Consider the following 21104-nt stretch of genomic DNA (forward strand, 5'->3'; position numbering starts at 1 on the left):
TGAGAGAGTCTTGTCCCGATATGTTGAATGGAAATTGCCTCCGGCTATTGTCGCAACGTCGACGCGTCTCGTAGATTTTCACGAGCGGGCGAAACTCGATAAGCAAAACTCGCCGCGGCTTCTCGATGCTCAAAGCAACGAAATATTCCGATTCGGTTTACGGCAGCTTCGCGGTGACACGTGCAACCGCTGATGTCGATCGCGGCCACCTGTGCGCCCGGATCATGTAAGCCTAGGAGAAATCGACTTCGCTTTCTCCTTTGGGATTCGCGAGTTCGAGATTTCGTGAAAATCATATTTATGCAGATGGTCCGAGAAATCGCGGTGCTTTCCGCTTCGAACGAAGTGTGTTGTGTACCACTATCGCGTCTCCTCGGCGTGTGACTTGTTTGTTCATATTGTCGACGATCGTGCACGAGCGCAGTATCTCAAGCGACGATATTTTTGGGACGTGTTCTACGAGCACAAACAAAGGTCGCTATTGTCGACGTGTGCTCAAAGCTTTGCGGCACGAGACATGTCGCGACGGAATATGATATTGTACAAATATAAGACTTCGACTTACACAAAGCAAACAATGCATTGACACAGTCATGTCGAAAACGGACTGTGTCACGATTATGTTATTCGACCTCTAATTTGATATAATTCTCGATAAAATTTCTTGTAATAACGTTAAAAACTACGAGTATAGACAAATTTTTAGTCCCTCGCCGAACATAAGCATTCTTAGGAGCAAGTTGCTCATTAAAGATTTTTTCTGCCAAAAGTAAAACCGTATTGTCTGATAATTAAATTAGTGACGTGGAAAGAATTCAATTATCATTGTCCGAATAATTGACGTCTACGATTCGAGGACGCGTCGATGATCGCCGATTGATAAGACTATAGCTCGAATCGATATGCTGAAGAGCTGGCAACTTCTCCAGAAGAGGAGAGCAGAAAGAAACTCAGGTTCCCACCGGGATTCTCTAGACGGATGTCGTAATCTCGGCGAAGATTACACGAACGCAGGCCCGCGCGAAGCGACGCTTTAATGGCGCTAATACCTAGCATTCACGGCCTTTTATGGCGGCGTTTATCCGTCGGGGAGATATCCGTCGCTCCGTGCGACACTCTTGGAACGCGAATTTTATCTCGCCCTTCTAACCCTCTTGGAATCCGCCGACCATTGTTACCTCCAACAACCGACTCGCTTGCGAGAGAAAAAATCCGAAAGAGACGCACTCGACGTTCCTGACCGACAAAGATGACGAGGGGTTCGCGCACGTCCGATCGAAAAAAACGCTCTCACATTCTCACGGAAAGATTTTACACAAATGTATTCTCATATATACGACTATTCTTATCACGTTTCGTTTGAACGTTGCGGAAAAATGTTCTTTTTTTTTCGAAATGAGCTGCTCTCTGATAGCGCAGTGAAGTTAAATTCCCTTGAGAAGTAAATCTCATGGTTTTACGGGTTTTGCAATATCATATTTTGCAAAATGCATTGTATACAATATCATATCAAGCGCTAATTAGTAGTAACTTCTCGCGTTCCGTGGCTAATTATAAAATAAATTGCCGTTCGCGGAAACGCTAATCTTATGAATATTCAGGCGAGTGTTAGCAGTGTTATCGCGATATTATCATATTGTTATTCTACGTATACACGCGTATCGAGCGTAATCGAACCGATTACACGGCTGTCCATCGGGAAACGTCATTCCATTGACTTATTGATATAACCCGAAATATATAACGTCGCGATACGTGCCGCGTGGAAGGTTCGAAATCTTAGCGGCGTAACCTCTCCGAGAGACCCACTCATTAATCTTCCCGCGTGCGATTTGTTCTCCGCCCGAGTTTTACATATTTATTACCGTCCGCGGAGCGACTATTTTGGTATTCGACCCGTTACGTCGTCGAGCTCGCGGCATCGAAACCTCGCTAAAACCCCACCAAAGTCATACAAAACGTCCTATGTGCAAAGCTCGGGAGCAATCTCGGACGATCTCCACCTCTCCCTCGCCCTACATAGCGCGTATACATATATGATTCGCGGGATTCACGTGTCTTCTACGATAGAAGGAGATAGAGAGAGAGAGAGAGAGAGGTGGTGAATAGTCCTGTGGTTCACGTACGTTAAAGGGTAAGCCGCTCCGGTTCGCGAATCCCTCTGACGTTTCCCTCGGAATCTCGCGGGATGGCTCGGAGAAGGCGAGAAGGCGAAGGTAACATATGCGGGCTTCGGTATCCGCGGTACGAACTTTTACGGAACATTCTGCTGTACAGTGGAGAGCCACCGGGATACGAAGCTGTCTTGTCGGTACGGTCGTTTTATAAATGGGCGACACGAGGTGGTGCACCTGAAAAGTCGACGCTCGCTAGTTTCTTGCGGGGATCATGTTTCAGTATGTCTTTTGCTCTTATTTTCCTTTGCTTTATGGGTCATGTGAACACGTTTGAGTGCTGCAAGAGTACTTATTTACCGCAATTTTCCGCAGTATTACTCGCCTAGTAAAAGTCAAAAACATTGATCAACTAATTAAAAATAATAAACATATGTATTTCTGTGCAATTATAATTTAAACCAAGTTTTCTCTATTAAAAATCGTGATACATCGGATTGAGTATTGTTGTGCGATAAACTTCCGGCAAATTATCACTGTGCATTCGACACCTTTTGGGAATACTTGAAACGGTGCTTAGCTATCAGCTGGCAAATCAACAGGCCGCTGTTCCAGCAGCGTTAAGGACGAGAAGTCGGTCAGAAAATCGAGAAGAATTTGTTCAGTGGACGCACAAATCTGCCGCGTCTACGAGGATCAGCGTCAGAGAACGAGATAGGGATCGATGTGCTCCCTTCCGGCCCATGGGACCGAAAATCTCACTGGACACACGCGCGCTTCCAACGACAACAACGTGTAAACCGTTCGGCCGGTAACACAATGGCGGGCCAGAGGCTCCGACGGAGCGAGGAAAATATATTGCTAATAGGGTTTCCAACATGGCCCGTTAGTCGAGAGTAATGCCTTACCACGAGGTGGCACACGTTAAGCTCATTTAACGAACCACCCTACTTTCTTTCTTTTTTCTCTCTCTCTCTCTCTCTCACATACACACACACTTGATTCACCATTTTTTGCCCTCTCGTGTTCGTGCTTCTGTGGACGTCGATTAGATTTATGGACTTCCATCGTGTGTCACGCGCTCGCTCTCTCGTCGTACCGTGCTGCCGTTTGTCCGGAGGATTGCAGCCGCGATAACCGCACGTGACCGTTTCGAGTTTCTCGATTAGGAACGTATTCTTCTTCACGAAGGAAATTGTCCGTCGTCGTTTTTACGCGCTTTCGCTAATTTTTTATCTCACGATGAGATGTGTTTCAAAATATATAATTTTGTTATATTTTCAAAAATATCTTGTTGTTTTACGAGCGTTTTTTATGCGAATAACTATTAAGCATAAAATGAATAATGCATGGAGTGTTCTCGCTTGAGCAAACATAGCGCGCGAAATAACTTGCTGAAACAGAGATATACAGGTCATAAAACTACACGGAAGTGGATACCGCCTCCAGTCTCGTCACGTTCGACAGGTACCTGGATGGCTCTTCGAAGTGCTAACGTCCTGTTTTGCTCCTTATTTCGTCGTCCGTGTATATATGTCACTTTGGCAACACACAGCCGTGTTTATGCGATTCGCGCACAAACACATCGGGTGCGCAACGTGCAACGGGATAATATTCAGTGTTTCTCACAAACACATGTTTCCTGTCGCATGCAAATTCTGCGCGATAAAGTAAGAAAATTTTTCGTAAGTGGGAAGCGATTAAAATTTCAACACCATTAACTTCTTGCTGCAAGATTTCTCGACAATACTGCGCGCTTTTTGTTGCCACGTAAACGAGAAAGATATCGCGACTTAAAGCGGCAAAAAAACTGTTTTCTTTTTACTTTGTAAGTTATATTTATCAAGGTTGCTCTAGACAATATAAAAATCTAGTTATTACATTAATGTAATTAGCAATATTACATTTTATATAATATTCTGCCAGTAATTGTAATTTTTATGCGCAATATGCCGTCGGAACTAAACGATACGTCTAGATACATATAAGCACGCTATTAAAATCCGATTGTTGTACGATTAGCGACTCTTGTTCATTGTATCTTACGTGTGAACTCCTCGATGAACCTTTGTGAACTCTGATGAACCCTTATGAAAAGGCTACTTTCTCCAGTTTATTCGCGTAGAATCTAGGTAACAAGAGATGTGCTTGATCCGAGACACCTCATATATACGACAGTACGCGTTCCGTATAATACGAGGGGTTGCATTTGCACGTGTGTGTGTGTGTGTGTGTGTGTACACAAACATCCCCGGGATGCACCTATCTCTTCCTCGCCACGAGCCGGATGCACCATTTGCGGGATATTCTCCGACGCTATCGGCGCGGGACGTGCTCGGGCGTGCATCCTTTCTCTCTCCCCCGTTTACCCCTTTACGAGAGCACGCCCCGCTATAGATTCAAAAGCATCGTCCGTTTTCCTACGAGCTACGGTACGTAGTTGCCACCCGGTGTACGCGCCGCGTGACAGCCGTCTATGACAATTACTATAACTCAGCGTCTTTCTTCTTTTTCTTCCGCTCGTTTGACGCCGCTTGTCCGTACCTCGAGCTATGATTGACTCAATCTCGGTCAAGGGACGTCATTTCTTTCATCCGTTCTTTGAGAACGGGAAATTCGAGTTCACGAAAAAAAGCGCGCGTGTGAAGTTAGCACCTCGAAATTGAAATTTTATCATTCCGATTAAAGTTCCTACTTTATTTCAAAGAAATGTTGTAGCTTATGAAAAAAGTTTACGTCAACTTTCAAAATTATAAGTGACAAAGTTCTTGTATCGAAATTGATTAAAAATACAAAAAAAAAAACTAATTTAAGGTACCTATAAAACTTGCAACATATTTTACTAAAGACAAGACTCATATTGATCGGCGAGAAAATTCGGGACAAATTCGGAAAGTATGATTTGTCGTTTCTGAATGCGGCGGAAATGCAACAATGTAACACGTGGCTCCAATAGAGAGATGCTACTATTGCGAAAAAGTAATGTAACGTCGCGCGTGTATTAGTGCATTACTAACGGTATTATCCCGTGAAAATTATTGCCACAGCGAGGTATAATACCCCGCTATATTTCAGGCATTACGAATATTGCGATATGGCCACCGTATTTTAAGAGCGATAGTTTTATCGCTTCGACGTTACGGTTCTCGCCGTGTCTGTTCTTTTTTTTATTCCATTTTGACGTGCATCGATTAAATATTGCGAGTATGAAGCGACGCGGCGGACTGACGGAGCGACACATTTTACCGGTATATCAAGTATCATGCGCGCGCCATCAACGAAACAAAACAAAATTCTCGTATACGCGTATATATATATATGTATATATATATATATATATATATATAAAATATCTTAAAAAACATTTTCCGTTTTAATGGAGACTGCAAAGTGCCAAAGCAATTTTTAACACAATTTCTCGTTTACGCGTTGCCTCTTTGACAGTTATAGCGTCGATGCATCTAATATAGAGAGAGCACTATTGCGTTTAAAACTGTTCTTTATATTACGAAATGGTTTACTAGAAATTATTATTGTGAGATATTTAAAAATAATCTATATAAAAAATAAAATATTTTTATTATAATGTTTGTAATATTTTTTCCAATTTTATTCCAGGCCAAAATAACAATTTATTTTGTTGGAAGAGCAAGTTATATCGTAGCCTTCTGAGGTATTGAATTTTTTTCTCTCACGCACACAGCACCCTACGTCACATGTATAAGTTCAACATTATTTCGATGTCACATCTCGTAAGAGGGGTGTGAAAAGGTCATTTATCATCATGTAATGGCGCGGCGGATGCAAGATATCTGTTTGAGGCGAAATGCTGACGATCGACGGGAACACTTCTGTTATCGCAGATATTTATGATACGCCTAAAGTGCTTCATGCCCTATTTGATAAGCGAGAAAGCATGTACACGTCGCGAGGGATCATGGAAACAAAGTAACCAAGTAAGAACATGATGTGATTGATAGCCCGCCGTGTTGTCGCACACTGATCGGCATTACAAATCATAAATTTTTTTGTTCTCAATTTTGAATTTGCGGTTGTAATTCTGGATTATATATCGCGCACAAAGCGTTTATCAAAAATAATGTCATTTTTCACGTTGAAATTAAATATTGTTCCGGAAAACAAAACTGCAAACGTAATTTATTTTGTCCGATAATTATTGATATCTTTTGTTGTTTTTGGGGATACAAAGAACACATTTTCATTGAATTGCTGCTGAAATATGAAAATGTTTATATATTTGTATTCTTTCGCCGCAAAATCCACACGACGTTGTCGCACAAATACTATACGCACCTTAGGAATACAAAACATTTGCAGTCTCACACACTGCTTGAAGTAACAGAAAATATTCGCGGGCAATTCGTGAAACTTATTGAATTCTTGTGGTAGATTGCATTCTTTTAAACGCGTGTGTTAGTGCACATGTAACCAAGCGAGCAAAGGGAGAGAGAGAAAGAGAGAAACGAATGTGTATTCTCTGAATTATGGGCCAGCGCGGGTTTTCTCACCTACACATACACATTTTCACACAATATGGTGGTAACAGCCCGCGTTTGCCGCCATGAGGCTGACGGGCTGCGTGACCTGAGTATCGGACGAAGACCACGTAACGATTACCGTTAAAAATTTAAGAAAATTCCTATACGCCGCCGCCGCCGCCGTCGAACCAATGCTATTTTCATGCGAGTCGAAGTGACGGCAACGGCAACACATCTTCTCCCTACCTCCTTGCAACTCTCGTATTTTCCAACCAGCACACGTACCTCCTTTGTGCCACGAGAACGACTCTCCGCCTCTCTTTATCGCTACCAACTTCGCGTTTCTCCGTAAAAATCTCGTGGTTCGTTGAGAGCTGTCGAAATGGGGAAACGGTCGGATATTTCTCACGCGACGCGAACATGCACGCCACGAAGAGAGCGCGGTATTTGCGAGTCAATATTTTTGCGGAGAGCGAAAGAGAACTATTTTTTGTTATTGAAAAACGCGCGGAAATTTAATAAAATTGTAATTTAATGTTTTTTTGCAAGACAAGATCTGAATCTATAAATTGAGAAAATTACTTCATTTCATTTATTAAACTTGGAAAAAGCGACATCGTTCGGAAAACGAGAGACGATATTTTTCGCGACGGCATTCCAATGGGTCATTATTTATTAACAGACACGGAGAGAGTGCCTGCTTGATGTATTTTTATCACGGAAACGTCTCGCAAAGCACGCGCACCGTCGCATATAGTCTGCGGAATTTAAGGACGCTCTTTGTCGCAAGTTGACGGGACTCCGAAACGCACACTGTGGCGCTCGAACGGGATATTGAACAAGAGACGGCGCATATCCTGTAGGATTTGCCGACGAGATCCCTGTTTAATAAAAGCGCGCTTCATCTTCTTTTTCGACGACACCATATTTATAAATGTTATTAAAACATCCTCGCATGGAACGTAAGAGACAAAAAAATTTTTCGACACGTGTGCGTTTAATATACGTTCATTGTTACATCCTCTCCAACTACTCTTCTCCTGTATAAATCTTTTCGTGATCTCACTTTTTCATCCTCGATTCATAAAAGAGATATATATATCGAACGTTTATTAACTAACAACAATAACAAAGAACTGCTCTTCTCCGTCATTCTACGTTCGGTTTATTACCGGAAGCGGTCACTTATCTGGGTACTCGATCTCTCTCTCTTTCTCCCTGAAAGAAGACTCTTTCTTATCCCAACATCATAAATCATTCTGATCCTTATAAACTTTTGACTGCGTATACACGGAAGGTCCTTTAATTTTTCTTCTTTACGATAAAGACAAAACTGACAACACGAGTGGTGTTAAAGGGAACACATTGTTAAGCCGAGTGGTGTTAAAAAGAAGAAGTGGAATGACTGTAGAAAATTAATAATTCTACAATAATTAGGAAATGCATGATATTGAGAGAACACACACACATATATTTACTATTTGATTATTTACATCGTTAATTTGAGGCGCGAGTTACTCGCACAGAATATATACCGTTAACCTGAAGTACTATATCGTAATCATATTGTTGCTCAAACTTTGGTATGAAGTTTGCGTTCATTACAGGCTACGTATGCTTCTGTGTTGCATATTGAATGCTACCAAGTTATCACTGCTTCATTCGTCAACTAATCTCGAGTTATATCGAGATGGATTTGCTGTGATTGCAAATGATGTCAAATATAAAAATTTTACTTTATTGTTCAAATATCTCGAGTTTTTTTCAAGAAGAAACGTTTCTTTTAGAATATCGCATCGAACAGAGCTAAAACAAAACATAAAATAAGGAGTCTGAAAGAAGACGGTATATTCAAAAAGTGCCCAGCGAAGAAGTCTTAATTAGCAAAAGATAAATCTCGCATTCAGTTTTACGAGTGTTTCGCACATGATGGTCTTTTATCGATGTGCTGTACATCAAACAGCAATTGAATATTTTCAATAAAGGATGACTCAAGAGAGAGTAAAATCATTAAATTTGCAAGGTACTGAAAAACATGAGTTTGCGTTCGGTGAGCAAGAAGCTGTTTATCGATTCCACATCGATAACTATTTTAAAAAAGACAATTAGAATAAATAAATATATACTGTTGAAATCAATTTTAATAAATTTACTGTCATAGTTATATGTTAGTGATTATATAAGATACTCACTTTCTACATTACCGTGTAACAGTTTCAACGTTTGAGAGAGCATCACACTAGCAATCGGTGACACGTAATTGTGAATAAAGTGGGCGAACAAACGGAAATTTGCACCAAAAGTTAGCGAGATAACGCGAGATCAAGCTTTTTCCGCTCTCCGCCGTCATTTTCCACTCTCAATCAAATACTCTGCCCGCCCCCGTCACTTGCAACGCGAAAAAAGTTTTTCAGATTCGAATTGCGGTTTTTATTCCGCACGAGTGATTTCCGCGGCGTCCGCCCGTTACGTTTTCGAATGTCGTATTTCCCTTCGGTAATTACTCGGTAAAATTCGCCTCCAAAATGCTGACAGGACACTCCGTGACTTCTGTTCGAGGAACGCTTCCGTTCAATTTGTCCATCAAATTCTTTTATCGAGTACCTGGTTTTGTCAAGGCGTTTTTAACGTAGGTAGTAGATAAAATGTGTGCAACTTTTTTTATATGTCATACTATTAATCGCAAATATAATACATATAATCTAATTGTTTAATAGTTTTGTTTTCACCTTTTGATGATGATAAAAGTGCGTACAAATCTACAATAAAAATTAATTATATCGAAGCATCTCGTTCTATCGCGCGACAGTTCAGACAAAACAGTGTAACATAATATTCCTATATTTATTCCTATATTATTCTCATATTATTCCTGTATCATACGTGCATTTGACAATATTATATATTCATCGGTTTTCATTTTTGATGATAAACGGTATACAGTGATTTACTCGGGATGTGATCAGTAATGAATTCATTTTCTTAATTGGTGTAATGTAATTAGTATAGGCTCACCAATGTCAGTGTTTTTTCTAATTGTTTGTTCGCTGCTCCATTGTTGTTTACACCGACGTGTACAAGTCGCGATTAATTTCACTCGCGCTCTCTAATTACGTTCCTTTTCACGACACTTACAACATTGTTTAACATTCACGGAACACCTGATGTACGATAACTCAAAGTACTCTGCGTTTGTGCACGACTTTACTCCATCCCAAATAAAGCTTCGATGAAAATAAAGTTAAGACGATTACGAACATAAAAAGATATTAATCGCGATCGTGAGCGCTAATTACCGATCCACGATAAATGCCCGATGTTTTATGCAATACTCTCGATACTCGTTTGCGCTTTGTGATTCACTTTGAAAGACGCGACGAGCGAGCGCAGTCATCTCGTTACGAGGTGTACACCAAATTACGCAGAGACGGGGGCTATACAACTCTAAACAAAAACCGCACGGACGTCAATTTCAAATTAAGATGATTACCAACATAAAAAGCTATTTAATCGCGAGAGCTAATTATCGATCCGCGATAGTTGTCCATTATTTTATTCGACATTCTGAGATATTCACTTTTCAATTCACTTTGAAAGAAGAAATCGTGAAGAACAAACGAGACGCGCGGCCACCTAGCGCAAGGTTTAAGCGGAACTGAGTAAGGACAGAAGTGTCAAAACAAGTAACCCGGGCGCCAACTCCACAAATATAAGCATAAGTTCGAAAAATATGTCTGAGGTATTCAGTAGTTGTGCAGTATTGGTAAGCAGTGATATTCGACTTTTAAAAATAATGTATTTTTTAGGGTTTATTTTATGTGGAGAAAAAAAAATTTCAGATAGGTACATTAAATAGATTTTTTCTAGATAAATTTGCGATAACTATTAGACTAGTTATAAATAAAGTTGCTCGCAAAGTGCGATTGTCATTACAACTTGAAAAATAAAGAGATATAAAATGGCGACGTGGAGGAAAGAGTTGGTATAACACTTGGGACGTGAACGTAGCCGCGGATCACGTTTCCTCCCGTGTCGACGACGCGGACGTTCGTAAAACTTCCAATTTCCGCGGAAGGTACAAACCGTAAAACACCGCGGTGTTTCTATTTCGACGAAACGACGACGGACTCACCCCGTCGTCCCTCTTCTCGACATTCCCGTCGATAGTGAAGAGAGGGAGAGATCGCGCGCTTTTAATACAATTTTTATAGCTATTCCCGAGGAAGATATAGTGGATCGTGACAGGACGATCAAGAGACGCGGTGGAGACGTGAGAGGAGAAGAGGATAATCGAGAAAGGAGAGCCTGGACACGACTGCGGATCGAATATTCGCGGCACGTTTCGTAATTTATACAGGCTTTTATCTTTCGGGAAGGATTAAGGCGACGAATGTTGCGATAAAAGGATCGTTCGAAGGAACGCAAAAATTGTACTCGTAAGACACGAAAATTGTGTCCTCACGACAAGAAAAATGACGACACTCCTATTATAACAGAGAAATTCGTCTAGAAACGACTGACGTCACTATAACGTTGCTTTTGATGTGTCGAGAGAAACAAAACACAAATGTGAATTTTTGTTTCCTGAGTTTTTTCTCCTATGCCTTATATATACGTATAAAAACTGTACTCAAAATTAATATTTTGCGCAATTGTCAGAAAGTTTTTTCCGCCGGTAATTTCTATCGTATATATATTTTACACAAACAAGCGTATATTTACATAGATGTAACTGTAATATTTGTCGACACTTGTAGTTTACGATAAAATGTACCTTTCTCACGCTCTCGTTGTGAACACATGCAGCAAATTATTTCGACACGACCGACGTCGTTGACGGCAAGCGAAAGAGCATACGCCATCTTGCACAAAATTTATATTCATGAACGAAGACTGAGGGAGAAAACTATATCATATTGATACATCTCTTCGACGATCGAAATCATCGAGTGGATCGTGTGTGGCGGAGAACAAAGGATGTGTGTAATAAAGAATCGACAAACTCGAATGCTCCTTCCAAACGGAAAAGAGCGAGAATGCAACGTTGTTTCTGAGTTACTTGAGATTTCCCATCGTGCTGTGTCGCGCGAAATCGAGTTTCCCTCTTTTGGAAATATCATTTTGTTTCTTTCCATGTAAAATTTTATCGGAAAGCATCAAATATCAAATTTTATTGGAGCAAAACTGGCACCGTATTGTCAAATAAAAAGTGCAAATCGATCTGTTTATAACAATTTTATTGTCGCTGATAGATGTAATCAATTTTATTCGAATTGTTTTGTAAATTGTTATATGTATGTTGCGCTTATTTTTTTCTTTTTTTTTGTATGTATTAACATCCGCATTATTCAATAACAAATGAATTGTACACTGCAAATCTATTAGTCTCGTATGGCTATCAGTCACGTTCTTTTATGGTGACCGTGCGATCAATGCGGCACGAAACTCTCTCATCTTTGTACGAAAATACAAACGCGCGCAGGTTTACGGCGTAATAAAATTTGCCAGCGGTCGCTGGCTGAAGCAGACCGCGATGATGTCAAGTGCGATATCGAGATTTATCGGATGGCCGTTTTCAGTGCGATTGAATCTCTCCGATTCTTCGAGTCTTAAATCTTCGTGCGTATCATCGCGCGGATATTCTGCTCTTCTTAAGTTCCAAAGCACGATTTCGAAATAAATCTAACTTAATATATTATCAATAATTATTTGAAACTAAACCTTTACATATAAATATATTTAAAAATTAATTATTTTTAAATCTGAATATTCTTTTTATTTTTTTATTTGTAAAATGCTATACCTTGACAGTAAAATCAAATATCTTCAAACACATCCAAATATATATGATTAAGTCACAATTTTTGAGTGACAGTTTTTAACGAATATATATTTCTGCTGTGAAATGGACCTGTGTTAATCCACACTCAAAAACAAGTCAAATAATCGACAGCATTGACCTGCTAAAAAAGTTTGAATATTTGAATAATCGCCTGTCCTTCTCCTAGTTGAGAGAAAGAGAGAGAAGGAAGAGAGAATAACGAGGATTTTTTCCGGTTATATTGCACCGGTCGAAGATTTTATTTCGTTCGCGGCTCGAAGGAACGGCTCTTTATTACGGATTACGTAGAGCCTTCCGTCGACAAATCGCGGAATATTTCGGTGAACGGTCCGATCGTAAATCGATTCGTGCAGCTAGACTAGATGGTGGAAAACGTCAAACGATGCAAGGATCGTGCAAATTCTCGGGTATCGACCGTATCGACCAGCGAAACACACACACTCTATTCTCTCTCTCTCTCTCTCTCTTACTCTCTTACTCTCTTCTCTGCTCGTCCTCTTTTTCTCATTCAAGAGATTCAATCGGAATCGCACTACCGGCGACGATGCCACGAGAACGGAGCTCAGGAGGATCGCGCGCCACGATAAATCTCGATATCCCACTCGATATCACTTGGCCTCGACCAGCGACGGCTGACAAATTTTATCGCGCTCGCTAAAATCGTTCCCCCGCTACTTTATACGTTATATACTGAGTGTTTCGTAAGCTCTGCATCATTACCAACAAAAGTGTAGCCTTCGAGATAAATTTCGATACTTTCTTGAACTTTTAGTTTTGCTTACTTCCCGGAATTTTCTGGTTTCAGTTGGTTTTTGTGTGTGAATAAAAAAACCATTGCTGGCGGCTTTTTCAAACTCTTGTCTTAAAAAGTAATATATCTTATTACATGTTAATAATAGATATTACACGATGAAATATGTTCAATTTGTCACAAAAAAGCCCGTAACATCTCCGTTTATTAAAACAAAACCAACAACACGTCAAATACATGCAAGTCAAAGAAACATTGCATGAGGCATCTTACATGGCAAAGTAATGTAAAGATAGAAAAAGTGAGAATGTCTCTAGCAGTTCATATAGTTATACATGTAGTCAAAATAAATTAATAACGCGCAAAACATGAAATTTTAAGAGACTCCGTCATGATAAATCTCCAAGATTTCAATAAAAGATTGGTTGCAAGAAGTCGCGTATCGAATCTCGGTTTGAAATGTAAATGTAATTCTTTTCTCTCGATCGCGCTTGGGTTTTGGTTAAATTGTGCAAACTTGGAATTATTTTTACATATGTTACGCCATGCGCAAAACAGAAGTTTTGTTTTTAATGAGGGTTTTGTTTAAACTGCGCGTAGATTTTCCGAATTGCAGCGTTTGAAATATCGATAAAACCGATAAAAGCCAAAATATAACCGAAAAACGGTGCAATTTTGTCGGAAGCAAAGAAATTTCTGTCGGTTCAAAATATGAAGTAATACTTCACTTAAACGGATGCAAACTAAAACGGAAATAATGGAAAAATATCACCGTATAAATAATATATATCAAACTGAAACGAGCGTCACAGATGAAAAATATCATTTATGATATAGTAGAAATTACATTGTTAATATATTTTTCTTATATTATTCTTATATCACAATCCAACTGATAATCTTGTAAATTTTTGAACTATTTAGTCATATTGCAATTTTGAAACATGTAGAAAAAATCCATTAACGTAAATTTAGTTTTATACTGTTTTTTTAAAAATTTTTTCAGAAATCTGCATTTATTTGTTTCTTTTATCTATGTCTCATTAGTATGACTTATTATTAATATATGTATATATACTTCTCTCTTGAATAATATATTATTTGAATAATATATTCAAATACGATAGAAAGAAAACGGCACGATCGGCAAGGTAGCGTAGATTCGCGTTACTTGGGAAGATTGCGCGTGTGTAATGACACGCGCAAAGTGAATAGTGACATCAAGGGAGAGAGGAAAGGCGATGGAGCGAGATACCGGTGGAAAGAACGATTGTGTCAAAAGAAGCGGGGACAGAGAAGATATGGGGAGCAAGGGTGCCGGTTCAGTTACGAGGACACTAGAAGACCGTTTACGAGTCTGTAAAAATCGCCGTTCTTCATCCTGCTCATGTCTTGCGGAAAACTTTCTGGCCATTTTTGCGAAGAAATCGTTCGCGATCAATTTTCTCATTTATTTTTTTGTAAAAATAAATTGGCGGCGCTTACCGCGAAAAAAACCACGAGAAGAGTTTCCTCTGATAAATATGATATGTTTTTCTGATTTCATTATTGCGTCTGTCTCGCGAAAAAGACAGTTTTATCTCGCAATTTAATCACTGAAAGGCAATCAAATTACGTAAAGAGAAGTTAAGCAGAGAGACTATATCGGATTCCATTATTTAGTAAATTAATGATTTACTTCACTTGGGAAAATTATCTTAGTCTCGGAGATTTTCTTCAGCTTCACGGCTTTGCGAGATACGTTTATCTTGATTTGGTAATAAATCAAGTGTGTGTGTGTGCTACAAAGACTAATGAGTCTTATCATAAATCATAATACAGGATGATCTCGCGTTTTATCCCTCGCGAACACTAGATGCCAAACAACGTCTGAAGCATGAGAAGAATGACGCTGTTGGCTTTACGCATCGATCATTTTTCAGCTGTAAGCGATTAAAAATTAAGTTTTGATGAATTAAGTTTCAACGATGCGGCTACTAGGGAAAGGTGTATATTTCACCGCGCCGTAGTGCCTTCTCTACGTTAAGTGAAGCCAATTTTAATCAAATTTTAATTGGAGACTTAATTACCAGGAACTTAGGATACCCTATCACAGTGTTGATCAACTGCGTTTTGAAATTACCTGTACATAATAGAGCATCCCTTGCGAGCCGGTTTATGAATATATTACCAAACTTACGTTATGAGACTTTGATGTCAACGAGAGAGAACACGCTTTAATCTAAAATTATTAAATTTCTCTATTCGCTATTCTTTTTGTAAACAAACAAAACCATATCGCAATATAAGCCGCGAATCAATCCGTTCGTTGAGTCCGCATATTCAACAGAACGTTTTACACAATTCCACATGCACGCTTCTCATAACTGTCAGCGTCGCTATTCTTCCGATTTGCTTCCATGGATCCCGAATGTGAGTTTCCGCTATTCCATAGAGCCGCTAGCTCCATGTGGCTCGAAGGAAGAAGTTCTGAGCTGAACTATACAGGGGTGAGGGGAATCGATCTTGCTCGATGGATAAATATACCGTCTACGGGCTCGTAGGATTTTTCCATGCGACAATGCGTTCCTTTAAATCGAGTCGGTGTCGTTGTCGTAGTTGTCGTCGCGCATTCTCAAAGGTGTCGATGCAGCGACTCTCCTTCGGCAAAGTTAGTAACCGAAAAGTGTGACAAAGCGAGGAATCTCGTAAAACTCTCAGCGGTACTCGGCCGAGCGAGCGCGCAAGCAAGTCGGCGCGCACTCCGGAGTTGCCGTGCATTCAGATCCTGGGAAAATACCCGGGATATCCCGCAGGGGAGAAACGAGCTGACAACACGTTCCCGGAATCGAGTTGCTGTCGATGTCGATGCAACTTCAAAGGCGTTTGTCTCCTAGGACGTGTCGCGTCCGTAACGCGCGCGCCACACGAGAAAACGCCCCGAGATCTTTATTCGTCGCTTCCTGCCTCAAAAATATCCTCGCCAAAAGCGTTTCGTCGAGAACCATCACTCATCCCCACGCGTGTTCCCCACCGCCACTCTCAAGATGTAAAATATTTCTTTCCAAAAATTGGAGCGTTACATCGCTGAGAAGAAAAAACCGGCTTGAAATAAAACAAAAAAAGAAGAAGAAAATTTCTGTCTTCGGTCAATCAAAAAGCGCGTGAAATAAAAAGTCGACGACAGAGAAAAGTATATACCTATATATATATATATATTATTTAGTTAGGGGAGAACTTGGCGTTTAACCTCGTTGAGAATTTTCGCGACGAATCTCCGCAGGGAGTTGTAGCGCGTGTGCACGCTTCGTTTGCACCGCGACACGCCGACGATGTCTACGTATACATCCGCCAGAGATCGATTTGAAACGCGACATCGTGCGTCAAAGAAAGTTCCTGCGAATTTGACACGTAAAGGGAGAGGCCCGTAAAGAGAGTTAGAAAATATTACCAGTGGGCGCATTTTCGTGAGAGAGCAATTCTATAATGAAATAAAACGTGACATGTGAAGATGCACGAATCGCGACGTAAATTGTTTAGAAATTCATATGTAGAAACGGAAAAAACTTTTCCAGCAGAAATCATGAAAAAATAAATACAACAATTAATTAAAATTAAAAAATAAAGATTCACAAGACAAGATATACTTAAAAACTTGATAAAACAAGGAAAAATAGTAAGAAACAAAAATAAGACAAAGAGAAAGAGATCATACAAACGGACGTTAAGTAATTAACCATCGCACTACTCGTTAGATAAGAGAGTTCGTAAACACATTTGTCGTCCTGTATAAGTGTTCTTTATAAAATTATTTAATTGTTCCTTAAAACTTTTCGTTGCGCTATAAAAGATTTTTTTATATTTTTTATAATTAGCATTTTGTGTGTTTATTTTCTTAAATATTTTTTTCTCTCGTTTATTATTATTTTTGTTTTTAATCAATTTTCATCATTGTTCTTTTTTTGTTTATGTTGCGCTTGAAAAGACTTCTCCAGAGCGCCTAATAAATAAAGCAATATCTATCTTTCTCTTAGGCATTATTTTCTCGTCGCTCTCTTCTTTTCTGCGCGTAGCGTTTTCTCATTCACGGTAAATAAAGGAGAAGCGAACCTCGCGCGTTGGGATATCTTGTTCTTTTAATACTCGGCAAATTCCAACGGAACCCCACGCGAAGAAAAGAGGAATGAAAATCCCGGGTGGAAGAGAGTGGTGTTCGGTGGTGAGCGAGCAGGAGGTTGAGAAACAGGAAGACAGTTAAGTGAGTCCTGCGGCGCGCTGAATACGCGTATTCTTACGAGAACACCTTATCGCCACGTTTTCCGTCGTCGAGATCTTTTAGTTTCTTCCGCGTTTTCATTTGTCGTTGAATGCCGCGAACGGCAACACAAACGGCGCATTCGCATATCTTTTTTTTTTTAAACCGTTGTCGTGCCTCGGATTCTTACGAAGAAATGCGAGAACACGCGCTCTACTCCGCGCACGTGACGAATCATTCGCTAAGAGCTTTTGCGAACGTTTGATTATAGCGAATAATAAATAAAATGCGATTGATTAAATCTGTGAACGATGTCAACGATTGATTTAATCAGCGCGATTCGCAACATGAAAATTTACCGACAAAACTATGCATTATGCGTCAAGGAAAATTAATGCAGTAACGTGTCAAAACTACACAAGCTTGCTAAAAAATAAATGTTCAATATTTTATGAATTTTCTCGTTTAAGTTCTGGTTGTTTACGTTTGTGAGCTGAAATGGCGCGAAATTGCCGCGTTTTTGGGAAAACGGGCAGGAAAATGTACGGAGCGGAAAAGATACGTGAGAAAAACGCAGCCGCGTACGTTTTACATAGTTTGTGATCCGTGTTGGGTTATATTCCGGAGCGATTCGTCGTATTTTCCGGAAATTTCCCATTGTCAACGTCTTGCCCGACTTTTACGGCGGATCTATTCGATATCATCCTGAGTTTACGCTCCTCAAAAAAGAAGAGTAAACGTATAATCGTCACAGCGGCAAGATTTTCTGAGCGACGAATTTCGAGCTTCGCGTAATCTTTCTACGGGGTCGTTACGACGTGTAATCGTCGACAGCGAAAGACCGGAGAAAAGTCGTCGACTTCGCGAGAATCTTTCGCTATTACCGAGCGTTATCGTTACGCCGCCGATATACGAACAACGACGACGTAGAGAACAATATCGTCGATTTTATAGTCGTCGAGATATCGCGCGTGCATTCGCCCGATCGATTTACTCATTTATTTTGCTTGAATCTCGCGTACCGGAAAAAGGTATTTTTTTGTTACGATTCAATAAAAAAATCGCGGTTTAAACTGTTATTTCTATCGCCGGATAATTACGGATGTGCAAAAAGAAAACTTTTTGGTCGCATATATTTATGGCAGTATTACTCGCAGTATTACGCGCTGCGCTATAAGGATAAATCGGCGAATAAAGTTTCCGTTACGAAATTGCCGTGTTTCACAATTTTCCCGTAACAAACGCGCCGCCGCATTCCGCGTCGGGCTTACGCGAGGCTTTTCCGCGACGACGGTCGTTACTCGAGTCACGAGGATATTCTCCGGAGAGAATCTCTTTGCGAGTCGCTTAGCCTTCTAGTGAGGATAGATCACGCGCGCACGCGCCAAGTCCCGGAAGAATTTTTACTGCCGACTCAGAATGATATTACATACTTAGTCGCCGTTGCACCTGCTGCTCCGCGAAGATCCGCGTATTTATCATACGAAGGACGATCGTTGCCGGTTTTTAAGAGATCGCCGCGCTCCCGTATCTTCTCCGGATCACGTTTCCTCGTCGGCTATAAACCGAAGTGATACACACAGGTTTAACTTGAAACATTAAAAAAGCTTGTTTCGTCGAAAAAATCTTTTACCGTTTTTATGTGATTATTTATTCAAAATTCTTTTTGTTTGTTTATCACGAATACAAATATAAAAAAAGGTGTAATAATTAATCAAGCAATAACATTTGCATTATAATATAATAGAAAATCAATAGGTGAGGTTTCCATCGTGAAATCAGTGTAATTCTGTTGATAACAACCGCAGTTTCCCGCGTTATTGCCGCTCCATTATCGATCATAGCTGTTTAGTAATTAATCCTACCGCGTAATTAATTGAAGCAACTATAATACAATTGCAAGATATATACGCAGTTGCGCCGTAAGATATAATACATTTGCTTCTTCAGTGTAACATGTTTGTAAAGTCGACAATAACGCGTCGTAAAACAATCAAATTTCAGAATACTAAACATTTAATTAAGATTGCAATAGAATTTGAATCAACACATACGTAAATACTTTACGCACGTTTGTCAAGTTTGTCTAGAAATTGGCAAATTATTTGGTTGTTAAGAAAAAACAATGTAATTGAGAGAGAAGCGTGAACCTCTTTCGGCGCGAAAACGTCACGAAAGAAGTTGTTCACTCGGCGCGGGACACGTTTGGGAACGAGTCTCAGGTCAGACAAGAACGACAGGACATACCGAATCGGGATATCGAAGATGACGGTGAATCGCAGGCGTGACTGGAATAACTTCCAACTGCGACCTTCCCTCGATACGTTGTCGTTGTCATCGATACGACTTACAAAAGAGAAGATATTTCGTCGAAAGTAGGACCCTGCGTATATCCTTGCCGAATCTTCAATCCGACGATCAGAGAGAATAGTCGGATCGCTAAGAGGAATATGACGTACGACCGTTTCCAAACGTCGTCGGCGTATTCAATTTTAATACGTGTCCCTGCGAATTTTTATCGTGATACGTCGCGTCGCGTCAAGAAAAAATATATACATACGTATATATACGAGAATTGTCGCAATTCGTGATTTATTTCTGGACGTGTGTAGAGATGTGCGGATTTTTAGCATTGTAAAAACGAAAATATGCGCGCACGTACAACATGACCAATTTTCGAGACTGTAAAACGACAAATGAGATTAGGTTTTTTGTACGACTGTGCAGTTTCTGTTTTTTATCATGCTTCTAGGTATGTTACACAACGGTTAATCTTGTCTCAGTTAAAATATTTTAATGGATATGATATATAAAATCAGCCACGCACTGAATTTTAACCATGATAGTAACTTCAATTCATTAAGATTCATTAAGATTATATATATATATATATATATATATATATATATATATATAAAGTAATACACATATTATAACTGTAAGCGAATTAAAAGTAAAACACTACATAATTATNTATATATATATATAAAGTAATACACATATTATAACTGTAAGCGAATTAAAAGTAAAACACTACATAATTATAAAATTCTAATTAAATACAGATATTTATTTTTTTTACACGAGAGTTTCAATTACTTCTTTCACAATATTTAAAATTTATTTACAAAAATGTGCACAGAAAATATTGTCTGAACTAATAAAATTAAATGTAGTTTGATTATTTTATATTAAAACCTGGTTTTATACATGCAATATAAACGACACATTAAAATACATGTCACGAGATATCGAATTTTGTTCGCTCCCGAAGATCTTTTCATCGCAAAAAACAATTTTCATCGTAATAGTCGCAAGCTGTTGGGGAGTTGACAATTCCCTATCTAACTCACAGTGGAGAAATATATGACTCTTTGACCCGATGTGGCACGTTAGAAAGAACGGCGCCGCGATAGGGCCAAAAGAATTCTGTGGGATATTGAACGCTCGTTCAAAAACGGACGAGCTCACCGAGGCAGAAAAATATAACAGGTGAACCGTCCGCGAATCTTCTTGTTTTCTTTTGATACCGGAACACAAAGACATGATTCTCTCTTCCAGCAAAAAAAAAGAATCCAAAAGAGAGGATGTGGAATCCGTTATGATTCATGACCTGATGCGCCATCAACCCCGAGACATTTTTTATATCGTGACATCCACCGCA

The 21104-nt window shown here is 39.6% G+C and overlaps 1 protein-coding gene across 7 annotated transcripts in view; it reads right to left on the bottom strand.

Moving 5' to 3' along the window:
* The window catches only part of LOC109858466 (nephrin-like), a 174383-nt gene that overhangs the window by 87831 nt on the left and 65448 nt on the right, over window positions 1-21104 (bottom strand). The window lies entirely within an intron of this gene.

Source organism: Pseudomyrmex gracilis, unplaced genomic scaffold, assembly GCF_002006095.1.
Source record: "Pseudomyrmex gracilis isolate BER0280 unplaced genomic scaffold, ASM200609v1 scaffold_6, whole genome shotgun sequence".
Lineage (NCBI taxonomy): Eukaryota > Metazoa > Arthropoda > Insecta > Hymenoptera > Formicidae > Pseudomyrmex > Pseudomyrmex gracilis.